Source organism: Sphaeramia orbicularis, chromosome 3 (genome assembly GCF_902148855.1).
Source record: "Sphaeramia orbicularis chromosome 3, fSphaOr1.1, whole genome shotgun sequence".
Lineage (NCBI taxonomy): Eukaryota > Metazoa > Chordata > Actinopteri > Kurtiformes > Apogonidae > Sphaeramia > Sphaeramia orbicularis.
Window position 1 is genome coordinate 59,300,794 of NC_043959.1, and position 14,269 is coordinate 59,315,062.

The window sequence follows — 14,269 nt, forward strand, 5'->3', positions numbered from 1 at the left end:
TTAATGTCTGGTGACAGTCAAGGCAATTTTACAATTACTTAGAACATAATTCCTACATACTGCAGCTTTAAGTTGATTTCATTATTAAATTTTATATTTTACCATGCGATAGCAGGGACCCTGTCATTCAAAACTATGTTGCTACGTTACTAATTATTAATATGACAAAAGCTACATAAAAAGTATAATAGTTGCTGTGAGTGCAGTTAAACTCCTAAAAGAACCCAAAAAGCCTTTAGGGCTTTAATGAGCACACACAGGATTTCAAATGTTCCACCATGTTCAGATAAATCACTTCTGAATTTGACTCTCTCTCTCATCTTCACTTTAATTTTCAGATCTTAGGACTAGAAAGCTCACAGCAACATTAGTAGTTGTGAGTTGTAGAGTTTTTCATGTGACTTTAACACAAACACACACTATTCCATTACATACCAACACAGTCTCACCTCAAATAGTCAGAAATCGACGCATGCGGTCAGAGCCCCACAGCGGCATTATTTGACGCAGGTGGGTACCCCTTCCACGTCGGATTTCGACGCGGAAGGGGTACACGCCGCAGAGAGGTGAAGTTTTCTCGTGTGAGAAGCTCCGGAGAGAAAACACGTGTCAAAGGTAAAGGCAGAAAACTCTTCTGAAACTGCACTAAACATCCCTGTGCTCTACATCTCACAACTACTACTAATGTTTCAGAAGAACGTCAGAGCAGAGTAAACATTAGCGGCAGCTCTGCTGACTCAGATTACCTCCTGACGTGTGTGAATTAGACTGCTGATAATATGGAGATGGAAACAGTCTGTGATGGAAAAGCATGTGTGTGGGATTAAGAGAGAGCATAAAAAACTCACTTCACTTGTTTTAGGGAAGCACGCTGAGGTGAAGTCTGATGAGCTTTTACCAGAACATTAGTTCATCAGTCTGGCTCTAAACGCTCTGCTGACTATGTGTTAGTAATGGAGAAAATGTATAGAACACAGTCTGATCCCAAGTCAGTCCCAGTCTGTGTGTGTGAGGACAGCTTCTGCATCAACCAATCAGAGGGCGCAGAGTGGATAGTGCAGGAGAGGGGGGGGGGGGGCACGGCTGCATCTGAGCCGAAATAACCCAGTTTTAAATTGATTTCTTAATATTGGCCCGTCGGATTAAAAAAAGGCCGATACCGATATACGTCAAATTTCCAAATATTGGCGCCGATAATCGGTCGATCTCTAATTCAGACAATGTTTATCTCCTAAAGATTCTGTTGACATCAGCTAAAAGAATCACAACAAAATGTTGGCTACAGAAAGAGCCACCCGCAACAGGCTTTTTTATTTCTATCGCAGAAAACATTTGACTGATGTAACAGCTGACTTTTACCCTGCGGCTCCAGGAGGAGCCCTGAAAAAGGCGCTGGAGAAAATGGACAGACTTTACAAACAGTGACAGTACTAGTTAATAGGGATGTCCGATATTGGCTTTTTTGCCAAAAACCGATATGCCGATATTGTCCAACGCTTAATTTCCGATTCCGATATCTACCGATATCGCTGCCGATATATGTGGGATATTAAACTAGTTTTAGGTAACATCACATATCTCCTGTCATGGAATTAACACATCATGCCTAATTTTACTGTGACGCCCCATTGGATGCATTCTCAAATGCAACAAGGCTTTCAAAATGTAAACACTGTCTGTGCAAAGAATACATACTTCAACTTAACTCTTTCCCTGCCAGAGCATTTTCCAGTGAGTTGGTAGCTAGCGCCAGCCTTTTTGGTCATTTTCACTAATCTTTGGAGGCTGACTGAAAATGTTGTGTTAGGTGTTTGATCTGTAAATAATTATATGGACATGTAGTTATTTATCTATGTATGAATTTATGTATTTATTTCATACTAAAGCCAAATCAAACAGTGTCTTACCTGTGTCCCTGCTGACATTATACAGCTGAATCTGTTCTGTGTCCACATTCAGAATCTGAACTCACTCTAACAGATGAACACTAGCTGTCCTTTGTCTTGTTCCATGTCTGTGTGTCTGTCTTCTCCTTGAATGTCCTCTATAAATGTCTCTTTTCTCTTCCTCCTGTCTGTCATTTTCTCCGTGTCGCTCCGTGCCCCCGCCCCACACCTCCGTGTCGGTCCTGAGCCGCTCCGTGTTTCCCGTGTTCCGTGTCCGTCTCCCTCACCTTCTATTTCTCCGTTCCTGTCTCTAAATGGTTCTTCTGTAACTCCATCACATATTGAATTGTCAGACTCTGTCTCCATAATCCTCTTTAAGGCTTTTGAAACTGCGCGCGGTTCCTTCACAGTCTGCACTTCCTCATTCAGTGACTGCCGCTGGATGAGTTGCCATGGGATACGGAGACTCCAGTGCAATAACATTAAACCCGGTCCGTCATTTTTCCGAAAAAGCTGCTTAATTGTTTGTTTCTGGACTAAGGAAAGTAATTCACACGATCTGCAACAGCTTCAACTACAGTATAACAGTGAAAACACGGGGTGACAGAAAATCTCGTCATTGGCGGAGAAAGAGTTAAGTTGTGGAAAAAATGCCATATTTATTTATTTTCTCTCCCTCCTTCCATGAGTCTATTACAGTGTGGTAACTCTACTGTACAATTTTGAAAACTGCACATTTCTTTCAGCTACAAACAACGCTTCACTTATGCGTCGGTAAATGCCGGTGAGATCAAGGCATTATTTTATCGGTTTTAATGATAGGCAAAAAAACCGATACCGATATTCACCGATATTACATTTTTATGCCAATATCGGGCCGATATTATCGGACATCCCTACTAGTTAATAAAAGCATTTGATGTTGTATGCATGTTTGATGTTATAATCGCCATATCTAGGCCTCAATTTCATGTTCTTTTTTTGTAAAACTAAAATGTTGATAAATAAAGTGTCAAAAAAAAAAACACCAAAAAAAACCAGTTTTGGGTTTGTGCTCACCGTTAACATAAAGCCTGGGTGGATCTTGGCAGCGGTCACTTGTTTCTGATGGCTCAGATACAGAAGCAGTTTGTACTGAAGAAAAGAAGAGATGCATTATTCATATAAATCAAAAGTTAATGTCAAACTAGTGACGGTGTGGCAAAGCTCCCACCTCACCTCTTTTGTTGTGTGGCTTCCCAGTCCGGCTGCTCCCAGCTTCCCTTGGTTCACATACTGTTGGTTAATGCTGCACCAGACACAACAATCTTTTACCTGGACTTCATTATGAGATGATTTGGTGGATTGTGACTTGATTGAAGTTAAAAAAAAGTGACATCAAAGCTCCTGACTGAAATGTAAAGTGGAGTACTCACTACCTGAAGGCTTAAACTTCTGTGGCAAACAATAGAGGATCTGCACGTGACGTCACTGCTAGCGGAAGTCACCGCGGTTCCGCTCACTGAGTGGCAGAAAGAGGGAGATGAGTGACAGCGTTGGCTTCAATACTGTCTAAACTGAAGAACAATATTTAATAAAAAATGGGGAAAGAGCTGTTATGAGATTGATTGTATGAACAGGTTTGAAAAGCAGTCGGAGCTATCATTTTACAGACGCCGAAAGACAAAGAAAAGAGAAGTAGATGGATCCACAAATCCAGGAAACCAAACCTAGATCTGTGGATCCTGTTTGGTGTCAGCTAACATTAATTTATGCTGGATTTTTGGGTAAAATTATACCTTAAATGACCTATTGTTTTGGCTAACGTTCCTTCTTAGTAAAGCTCTTGGTTTCATGATCAGATCTTTCATGGTTTTTTTCTTCATTTTGTGATTCTGAACCTTGTGCTCCTACATGATTAGTAAAACTAACTTAAACTGAGGCTAACCTAGTTTTTCAAATACTGGGGTAGTGGAGCATAAAGCTATGACGGAGTATTAGGACCACATAAGAAAATAAAACACTTGTGACTACGAGTATAAAGTCATAAAACATCGATATAAAACCCGTAATTTTATGATAATAAAGTCGAATACAAAAAAAAAAATCACGTTATGACAATAAAGTTGTAGTTACAAAAAGAACTCATAAAAATGTCATTCGTTTATGAGATTAAAGTCGTCATATTCCAACAATAAAACTATAATATTACAAGAATAATGTCGCAATTTAAAAACAGGTGGTTTAAATCTGCTAATTTCCCAGAATCCAGTGGTGCCCTGCTGGTCCACAGTAGTATCTGTGTTGGATAAAGGACTGGATCTGAACTAGACTCAGTAAATCTCCTCAGTCCCAGTAGATCATGCATATATTCACTGGGGTCAGTCCACGGTCTACTGGAAATGCACTTTGGATCAGCTGGTTCTGGGCCCTAGTTTTGGAGCCTGGTTGTCAGTAATGATGAAACCATGTATATTTGCTTCATGTAAAAATAGCGCTGATCCCCTCCACCCTGGATGTCCGGATCCTCCATTTGTGTCCACATGTCAGTGTTCATGGACCACTTGTTCTTTGGTCGCTCGTACAGATCCATGTCCAGTCCAACTGTCCTTCATTTAATTTCAGATTTCACATTTTCCCTTTTCTCTGGCTGTGTTTACTGCTATACTCCGTCATGTTGAGCAGGTTGGTTTAAGACACTCAGTCTGACTTAGAGGGGCGTGGCCCGGGGGAGAAGTGATGTATGTGCATCCCCTCTATACTGCAGGAGCTCCAGGTGGTGGCGCTGGTGTCGGTGCTCCAAAGAACCATAATGCTGTTCATTTATTGTTACTTCTTTGATGGCAAGGCAAGGCTAGTTTATTTGTATAGCACATTTCAGCAACAAGGCAATTCAAGGTGCTTCACACAGGACATTGAAATAAAAGAAACAAAAAGAAACACATTTAAAACATTGATGTTCGTTTTCTCTTTCTAGTAACAAAAAAGAAAGTTATTACCTGACAGAAATGGGAAAAATGGACCAAAAATGCCTGTCTTTTTCATTTTCTGAGACCAGATGCTGTCATTTTCAAGGAAAGAGCGCTAATACCTAGGTCACAAAGATTCTTAAAAACGATGGGTTTGTACAAAATCTGGACATCGTAGACATGCCCCCTCCACGAATGTCTACAAACTCCAGATTTCATATGACCTGGAAAATTTGTACATTGTGTAGCTGTGTTTACTCTCATTTTTGTACAGTGGAATGACTTTTGCTATTTTCATTTTATTTGGGAAATGGCCTGAATGGAAGGATAAGTTACAGATATGGGTTAGAGGTTTTGCAAAGTTATTTATGACTCTTTTAACAATCATGTCAATATCATGACAGTCAGTGGATAGCTTTCTTTTGCACTTTACAACAGTGTTTATCACCTCCTGCTCATTTGTTGCACACAGAAAAATTGAATATGGATTCCTTTTAATGGTTTCATTACACTGGTCATCACCTTGGTTGGGAATATCTGCAGCCAACTCCAGGCACACATTTACAAAAAAACTATTAAAATGGTTGACTATGTTATTCATGCTGTGACTTACACTATTTTTATCAATAAAGTAGTCAGAATATGTTGCTTTAGTAGGTCCTTGTTTAATTAAGTTGTTCAATATATCCCAAGTTCCTTTAATATTATTCTTACTTTCATATAATAATTTATTATAATATTGCTTTTTGGTAGTTCTGATTATGTTTGTTAATTTATTTCAGTAAGTCTTATATCTTTGTTCTGCTTCTTTAGTTTTTAACTTAATAAACGATTTATGGAGATTATTTTTCTTTTTACAAGCTAGGGCTGTGCAATTAATCGAAATTCAATTACGATTTCGATTATTACACGCAACGATTACAAAAATTATGTAATCGAGAAAAAACAATTATTAATTTTGAGTTGTTTTAATTCACGCGCACGCAAGCTACCATGAGCTGCTCTGCCCCGCCCCCCTCTAAGCTACAGCTGCCTGCTAGTCGGCAGGTCCACCCCAAGAGGAAAGTTGTACCTAGCGGTCTGGAAAAACGGCAAGAGAATCACAGCAGAAGTGCTTGGTAAACAAAAAAGGCAAGTCAAATTCAATTGTATGGAATCACTTTGGGCTTGATGAAGAAGACGAAGAGCAAAAACACATCACGTGCAAAAACTGTTTCGTAGTTGTGTCCGCACCGACCGGTAACACAACAAACCTTTTTAACCATCTAAAGTTTAACCACCGCCACCTTTATCGTAATCTTATGAAAAGCTAAAACGCATAAAAACTTCGTCCGCAATGCAATCTTCAGTCTCCGAATCTCTTTATGCTGTAACTCCCGTATTAACCTAACCCTTACCCGTGTGACCCTAACGTACGTATTCTAGATGGCTGATGTATACAGAAGGCCTGAACTGAAACCTCACGGCACGCCACTGAATTTATTATGTTTCATACTACATTGAACATACTTGAATTTATAATTTGCACTTTACGTGAGTTTTTTTTTTTTTATTGTTCCAGTTCTATGGCAAGTCTATAGCAGTTTAATTCCAGTGCACTATTTATTTACAAAAGGAAACATACTTGAATTTACAGTACACTTATTTGCATTCAAAGATTTTTTTGTTTCATACAAAAGTGAACATACTTTGTTTTAGTGGTTAAAAGCTTTATTTATGTTTAAAGAGTATATTTTACATTGCTTTGCGAGAAAAAAATAAACAACGGTTTTTTTTTTTTTTTCTATAATCGAGCAGCCCTATTACAAGCATTCATTATTTCTTTAATAAGCCATGAGTGTTTTTATTTTCTTTTTCTTTATGCAGAGTTCTTTGGCAGGGCAGTGTGTGTTATACAGAGAAATAAATACATCTAAGAAATTACCATATGCACTCTCCACGTCTGATTCCCTGTAGACTGTACTCCAATCCTGGAGCATTAGACTGTTGTTAAAGGCATTGATCGTTTCTTCAGTTCTTATTGGTTTACAGATAATTTTCATGTCTTCTTTACTTTTCTTTATGTCTCAGTCAAACAGAGTGATATTGAGAGTAGATATTGTCTAGAATTGTGGCACTGTGTGATGTTATTCTGTTTGGTTTAGTTATTGATGGATAAAGGGACATACTGTACATTATGTCCAAGAAGTCATCTATAGTTTTTAGTTTAGTTTCTTTTACAGGAGAAAATTGTTTCTCCATCCATTCACTGAAAAGTTCAATACTTGAACCAGGTGATCGATATACACAGCTTAGAATTACATTTTTCTTCTTTTCATTGTGGATCTCTACAGTCACACATTCCATCGTTTCATCTATTTCTAATGTCATCTCTGTTAAGACCATACATTTTACTGATTTATGAATATATAGCGCGGCCCCACCCCCATTTTCTTTTTTCTGTTCATATATCTTAATTCATAATCATCTAGACAAAAGTCAATACCTTTATCAATGTTAAACCAGGTTTCTGAAATGACAATGAAACTGAATGGATGAGTGTTATTGTAAATATTCTTTGATGGAATTAAATTTGTATACATACTTCTGCTGTTAAAATATATTATTGAAAACTTATCTACTGATTTGATATCATTTTCATACTGCTCTTGGGTGAAATAATTGCAATCCGTTGCTATGGTAGAAAGAAAGTTATTATCAGGATCCATCTCTGGATGTGGATCCATTGTAGTTTCAATGTAGGCCAGTGTTTTTTTGGCGTTGGCATTAGTTCTCTTCTTTTTATCTAAACAGCATCTGTGTGGTCCTCGTTAATATAGAGTTTCGTACCTCGGAGGCATTTGGCTCTCTGTAGTATCTCGGATTTATCCTTGAACTTCTGAAGTCGGACTACAATGGGCCTTGGTCTGTCTCCTTCAGGTTTTCCAGCACGGTGAGCCCTCTCCATCTCAACATCCTTCTGGAACTGGAACTTCTCACTTCAAAGCTTTTTCACTTTTAGTTCTGCGTCCGTCCAGCTTTCTCCAGGTGACTCTGTAACGCCATCTATCAGGTTGTTTCTCCTGGACTGAGACTCCAGATACTCTATTTTATCAGACACGACTAGCATACTGTCACATACCTTGAACAAGTCTGTCTGGGTGGTGTTATTCTGTTGTTTTGGATTGCCCAACTGCGTCTTTGTATCATCCACATCCTTCTGTGTAAATTGCAGACCGATTCTTAGCTTACCGGCCGACAGGCTGTAAACTATTGTCGTCATGGGGTGTCCGTCATCTGTCGTCAGTTACAAAAATTTCAATCATCTTCTCCAAAACTACAGTTCCAATTGACTTCAAACTTGGTATACAGCTTCTTTATGATGATGTCAACAAAAGTTAGTGAAATTATTTGGATCCAGATCTGATTCTGGATTTGGTGCCACTTTGAAAAATTTCCCCATTATAAGTGATAGGAAGTGGATGGATGCAATAACTCAGTAAATATAAATGATATCCAGTGTAAATTTCTACAGTCCAGTCATGATGGGGAGATGACCAAAACATAATGTCCACATGCTGATCAGGATCTTCTTCTGGATCCGGGAACTTACGGAAAATTTAACATGGGCTCTTAAGGGGAAAACATTTCAATCATCTTTTTCTCCCAAACTCCAGTTCTGATTGACTTCAAACCTGGTATACAGCTTCTGTATGATGATGTCAGTACAAAATATTGCAATTATTTCGATCCAGATCTGATTCTGGATTTGGTGCGACTTTGAAAAATGTTCCCATTATAACAGATAGGAAGTGGATTGATCCAATAAATCAGTAAGTTTCAATGATATCAAATTGGAATTTGAATTTTTTACAGATCTGATTGGAATATGAGCAAAACATGGGCTATTTCTGTAATATAATAAATACACAGAACTGGGTGAGAATAAATGGCATCTGGATACATTTCCCAAAGTTTTTAATTTGGCCGATAAGATACAGGGGTTGGACAAAATAATGGAAACACCTTAAAACATCAACAAAATATAATTTAATATGGTGTAGGTCCGCCTTTTGCTGCAATTACAGCCTCAATTCTCCAAGGTATTGACTCATACACCTTGTGAATTGTTTCCAAAGGAATTTTAAGCCATTCTTCAGTTAGAATACCCTCCAACTCTTTTAGAGACGATGGCGGTGGAAATCGACGTCTTACTTGAATCCCTAAAACTGACCATAAATGCTCAATAATGTTGAGGTCTGGGGACTGTGCCGGCCATACGAGATGCTCAACTTCATTAGAATGTTCCTCATGCCATTCTGTAACAATTCTAGCTGTATGGATTGGGGCATTATCATCTTGAGGTGAAGGTGTTTCCATTATTTTGTCCAACCCCTGTACAGGGCCATTGGTCCTATTTTTAGCTTTTGCAGCTCCCTTGTAAGTTATCCGTTGTAGTGTTTGCTTTACCCATAACTGTATTGGTAAATCCCTGAAAAATGTCTTTGTTTTGTGTTAGCAGTTGATCAAACATTTCCTTTTCCTTCTGAAGCAGTCCACTTACCTGTGCAGTGACACAGACTCATCCTCAGGTCAGCTTCTGCTCTGTTCTTCGGGGGTATTTTAGCTAACACTAGCTGTGGTTGTAGCCCGGCTGGCGGTGATGTTGTCCCGGCTAGCAATGGTTCAATCCTGGCTAACGGCGATGTATTCCCGGCTTGCGGTGTTTATAACCCGGCTGGCGGTGGTGTTATCCCGGTTAGCTGTGATTACCGCCCGGCTAGGTGCGGTGCTATCACGGCTAGCTGTGGTTGTAGCTCGGCTACCGGTGGTGTTATCCCAGCTAGCGGAGGGTGTAGTCCGGTGTGACATAATTGTTTTTACCCTGTAAGAATTGTGCGCATGCTCCCATCCGACTGCGGTCAAGCCAGCGGACGTTCGTTTTTCCGTGGTCAAAACAGCGGACACTAAAGTTAGCACACCAGCGCATCCTAAACATTCAGGAAATGCATTCAAACGGTCCCGAACCGGCGAACAGGCAGTCTGACTTCCGGTTTTCAAAATAAGATGTTAGAAGCAGTAAATGAAGAATATGTGCTATGATCCAAATACTAGGACAATACACGTGACTGACCCATAATTCCTGCCACTGCTTAATGTACGTGAGTAGAACTCATCTCTGACTACTCACACACTCGGAATTATTCATTTTTACTGAATCATTACTAAGAAATTTAAAATGAAAGGTCCCAAATCTGTACTTTGACATACTCACATTTCTCATCTTTCTGACACTGTAAAAGCAAATTGCTCCATAATTTCTGGCAATGTTTGATGTATCTAAGTAGAGGAAATCTCTGATTACTCATATACTCAGAGTTATTTATTTTCCTGTTTGAATTTTGAGAAATTTCACATTAAATGTCCTACATTTGTACTTTGAAATTGTCATATTTCTCATATTTCTGACACTGTAAAAGCAAAATGCTCCATAATTTCTGGCAGTGATTGATGTACATGAGTAGAGGACATCTCTGAATACTCACACACTCATAATTATTCATTTTTACTGTACCAATATTAAGAAATATCACATTAAAAGTCCTACATTTGTACCTTGAGATGATTAAATTTCTCACATTTGTGATACTGTAAATCCAGATTACTCCATAATTTCTCACATTGCTTGATGTATCTGCGTAGAGTACATCTCTGACTGTTTTAAGGACAGACACTACTTTGTTTGAATAAGTGATGTGTCTCTATACATTTACATACATGTACACATTCAGACTGTTGTGGACCATTCTTTATTGGTGTTTTGTGGTCATTGTTAATTTATGTTTTGTTTTCATTAGGAAGCTGTTCTAAGTACAGAAGGTAATGCATCATTGGTATTAAAAAAAGCCATTCATTGGCTCTGATTGTATTTTCTGGTTTCATGGAACCAAAAACTGGATTTGCATTTCAATGTTGAAGTTGTTTTATTCTTTGACAAAATACAGTTTTTCTTGTTGTGAAAAGAAATGTTTTTCTCCTGGCCTCATTTGTTTTGAAAAATTTTATGTTAGTAATTTTGGTTGTTGGTTAGGCTGCATTAATTTATTTGAATAAATCCATGTATAGAAATAGCTTTATGTATGATGGATACACAAAGTATGCAGAAGCTCTATAACTTAATAATGTGAGACCAATTTTAAACAAATGAAGTTGATGTAAGAAAACACTGTAAATACTCTATATATAAAAATCATGTTGCTTTAACAGATTGTAATTGAATACAGTAAAAATAAAGCGATGTTGATCTACAGAGGGTAATTGAACATACTATACATAAAGAAGTCATGTTGGTTTAACAAAGGTTAGTTTTGTATACATGACATAAAAGAAGACATTTAAATTTATGTAAAAATAAGTTATGTTATTTGAACAAATAAGAATTGAGTATATATTACCAAACAATATTTATTTGTGTAAACATAAATTTATTATGTGCAACTGATACACATTTTTTTTCATGTAAATTGAACAGACTTTTTTTTCAGTGTATGTCTACAAATCAGTAGAATATACTTAATATTTTATAGTAACATCATAAAACTTAAATCATTTAAGTGCATTGTAATTAAAGCATTTTAGTAAATACAAATTCCGGGCTTACAGTGTGTTTATTTATTTATTTATTTATTCATTCATTTATTCATTCCAGTGATGGGATTTTTTACATTTACTCAAGTACTTCACTTGACAACAAATTTATGGTACTTGTACTTAATGAGTGTTTACACATTACGTTAGATTTATTACATTTACTACATTTTTCCCTGACAGTTGTAGTTCCTTAGTTGATACAATAGGTAATAGAATAACACGTATCTAAAGATTACATCAGTGGTTTATTATCTTTTTGTCCTCTGACATGTTACAAAAAGCAGTGTGTTGATTGATTTAATAGTGTGAAGATAATGAGGGTAAAGGTCATTAACTTCTCCTTCTTTCTGTCATTAATCATCTGATTAGCCCTGAGATTTCTCTGAATTCACTGATTGGCTCACTATTAATCATATAATGACAGTACATAGGAGCCCACCATACGCTTTACTGCGTTCAACTCTGTGTATTTGTATATTTAGGAGTATTTGTCATGCTGTACCTTGACTTGTAATATATCTTTACATGGCTGTATTACAACTTTTACTTAACCCATAAAGACCCAGTGCTACTTATGTGGCAGTTCCAAAATAGTTTTTCCTCTATATTTAACTTTTCTTAAGTGATTTTTCACCATTTATTATAATATTATCCTCTTTATTTTGTGTTTTTATAGTAAAAATTTGGTATTTCCTCTATTTAATTCACTGATCATGTAGATCAGGGCTGTCAAACTCATTTTAGTTCAGGGGCCACATTCACATCAACATGATCTGAAGTGGGCCGGACCATTAAAATAATAACAGTGGAAAAAAGTAAAATTACATTATGATAATGTTTACATCTACAACGTTTCATTAAAAATCTGAATAACATGAACAACTTGAAATGTCTTAATAGAAACAAATGCAATTTTAACAATATTCTGCCTCAGTTAATCAGTTTATCATTTACACATGTGCATTACAACTTACATTACAATTACAAATACACCAAACATATAGTACCAGGTACAATATTGATAATAGTGCATTTATTTGTCTTAAGACATTTCAGGTTGTTCATTGTTCTTCAAGTTTTTGTAAAAGGATAGTTTATTAATGTAAACATTTTCATGTAATTTTACTTTTTTCCACTGAAACAAAGCTAAAATCTGCAGTTGTTATTATTTATAAGTTATTATGAATATTTTACTGATCTGACCCAGCTGAGATCTGTATGTGGAACCTGAATTAAAATGATTTTTACACCATTGATTGTTAATATCTTCAGTATAATTTTTGCATTTCACAAATTCATCCTAAGGGCCAGATTGGAACCTTTGGTGGGCCAGATTTGGCCCCCGGGCCACATGTTTGACACCTGTGATGTAGATGTTCATAAAAGCTCAGATTAAACTTGAGGGTTATTTTACCAAAAAACAGAGAAAACTGAAGAAAAGGTCACTTTTTCAGCAAAATATATTACTAACTAACATAAACAAAGTGTTTCCATCTACTGTCATTTATCCAACTCTATGGGTTTTACCGGGGAATCAATGTTGTAGAAAATGGCAATGTTTCTACGGTAACGGAGCCTCTGAACGTCCAAATGGGTCATATCTGATGACCATGAAAAGAGACAAACTGCATTTTACACCAATTATTTACATGTACTGATAGGATTAGTGGATCAACAGATATTAAACGGTTTAGATCAATATATGGTTTTGGTTGTCAGCAACTGTTTGGGTCTTTATGGGTTAATTAATTAAGGCCTCTTCCACCACTAATTAAATGTTGTTGTTGTTTTTAACTGTTTAGTGCAGTGGTTCCAACCTTTTTTGTCTCGTGACCCCATTTTAACATCACAAATTTCTGACGACCCAAGACATTCAAAACTGAGACATTTTTTTGCTCAAATTAATTTGTTTTTGATCATGTAATAGTTTGCTATGCTATCTTGCAAATAAACATTAATTTAGACACATTTAGTCTGTATAATGTATATTATTATGGATGGAGGCAGTAAATCCAGGTGTAGATTACTGCACAAAGTGAGAATGTTATTTTCCTTGGCCAGGATCTGTCCAGTCAGTCCAGCTGTGATTTACAAGGAGGACAATTAATACTGAACAAACAAGAACTGAAACTATGAATTACACTGGGTTACAAAAAAATGTTTTTTGCAAGTTGTCTAGGTTTTTTCAACTGAATTAGGACCATTTTGCAGCGCTAAATCCAAAAATGACATCTGTTTTTCTCAATCAGGTCAGGTTTTTTTGCTAATTTGATTTGGAAAAATTTGATCTTCTCACAAAATTGATTACATTTTTGTGACTTTATCAGTTGATTTTTTTTATATAGTTCTCACCCAAAATAGGTTTTAAGAGAAACAAAATCATTTTCTAACAGGATGTATTTATTAAGTGGTACAAACTGTAGCAGAATACGTCAGGCTTTTTTTTTTTTGCAAGATCTTCTAGTCGAAGCCATTTCATTCACCTGTAATATTAAAAAAAACATTAATCATAAATTGGCAAAAGTAAAATCTTCAGAACTTGTTTATTGCAAGAAATATGAAAGAATTTTGTATCATATGATGTGAAAATGCCCATAAATGTAAGCAAAAATGTTAAAAAGCCAATATGTAGCATAGTTCAGAAAGTTGACCTGATTGAGCAAAATGAATGTGATTTTTGGATTCAGCACACCAAAATTATCCTAAACCAGCTCAAAAAACTTAAACAATAAATTTGTTGTTGACCAGTGTTATGAAAGAGCTGCAGCATCTGAAACTGACCACAATGGACATTTGACACATAAA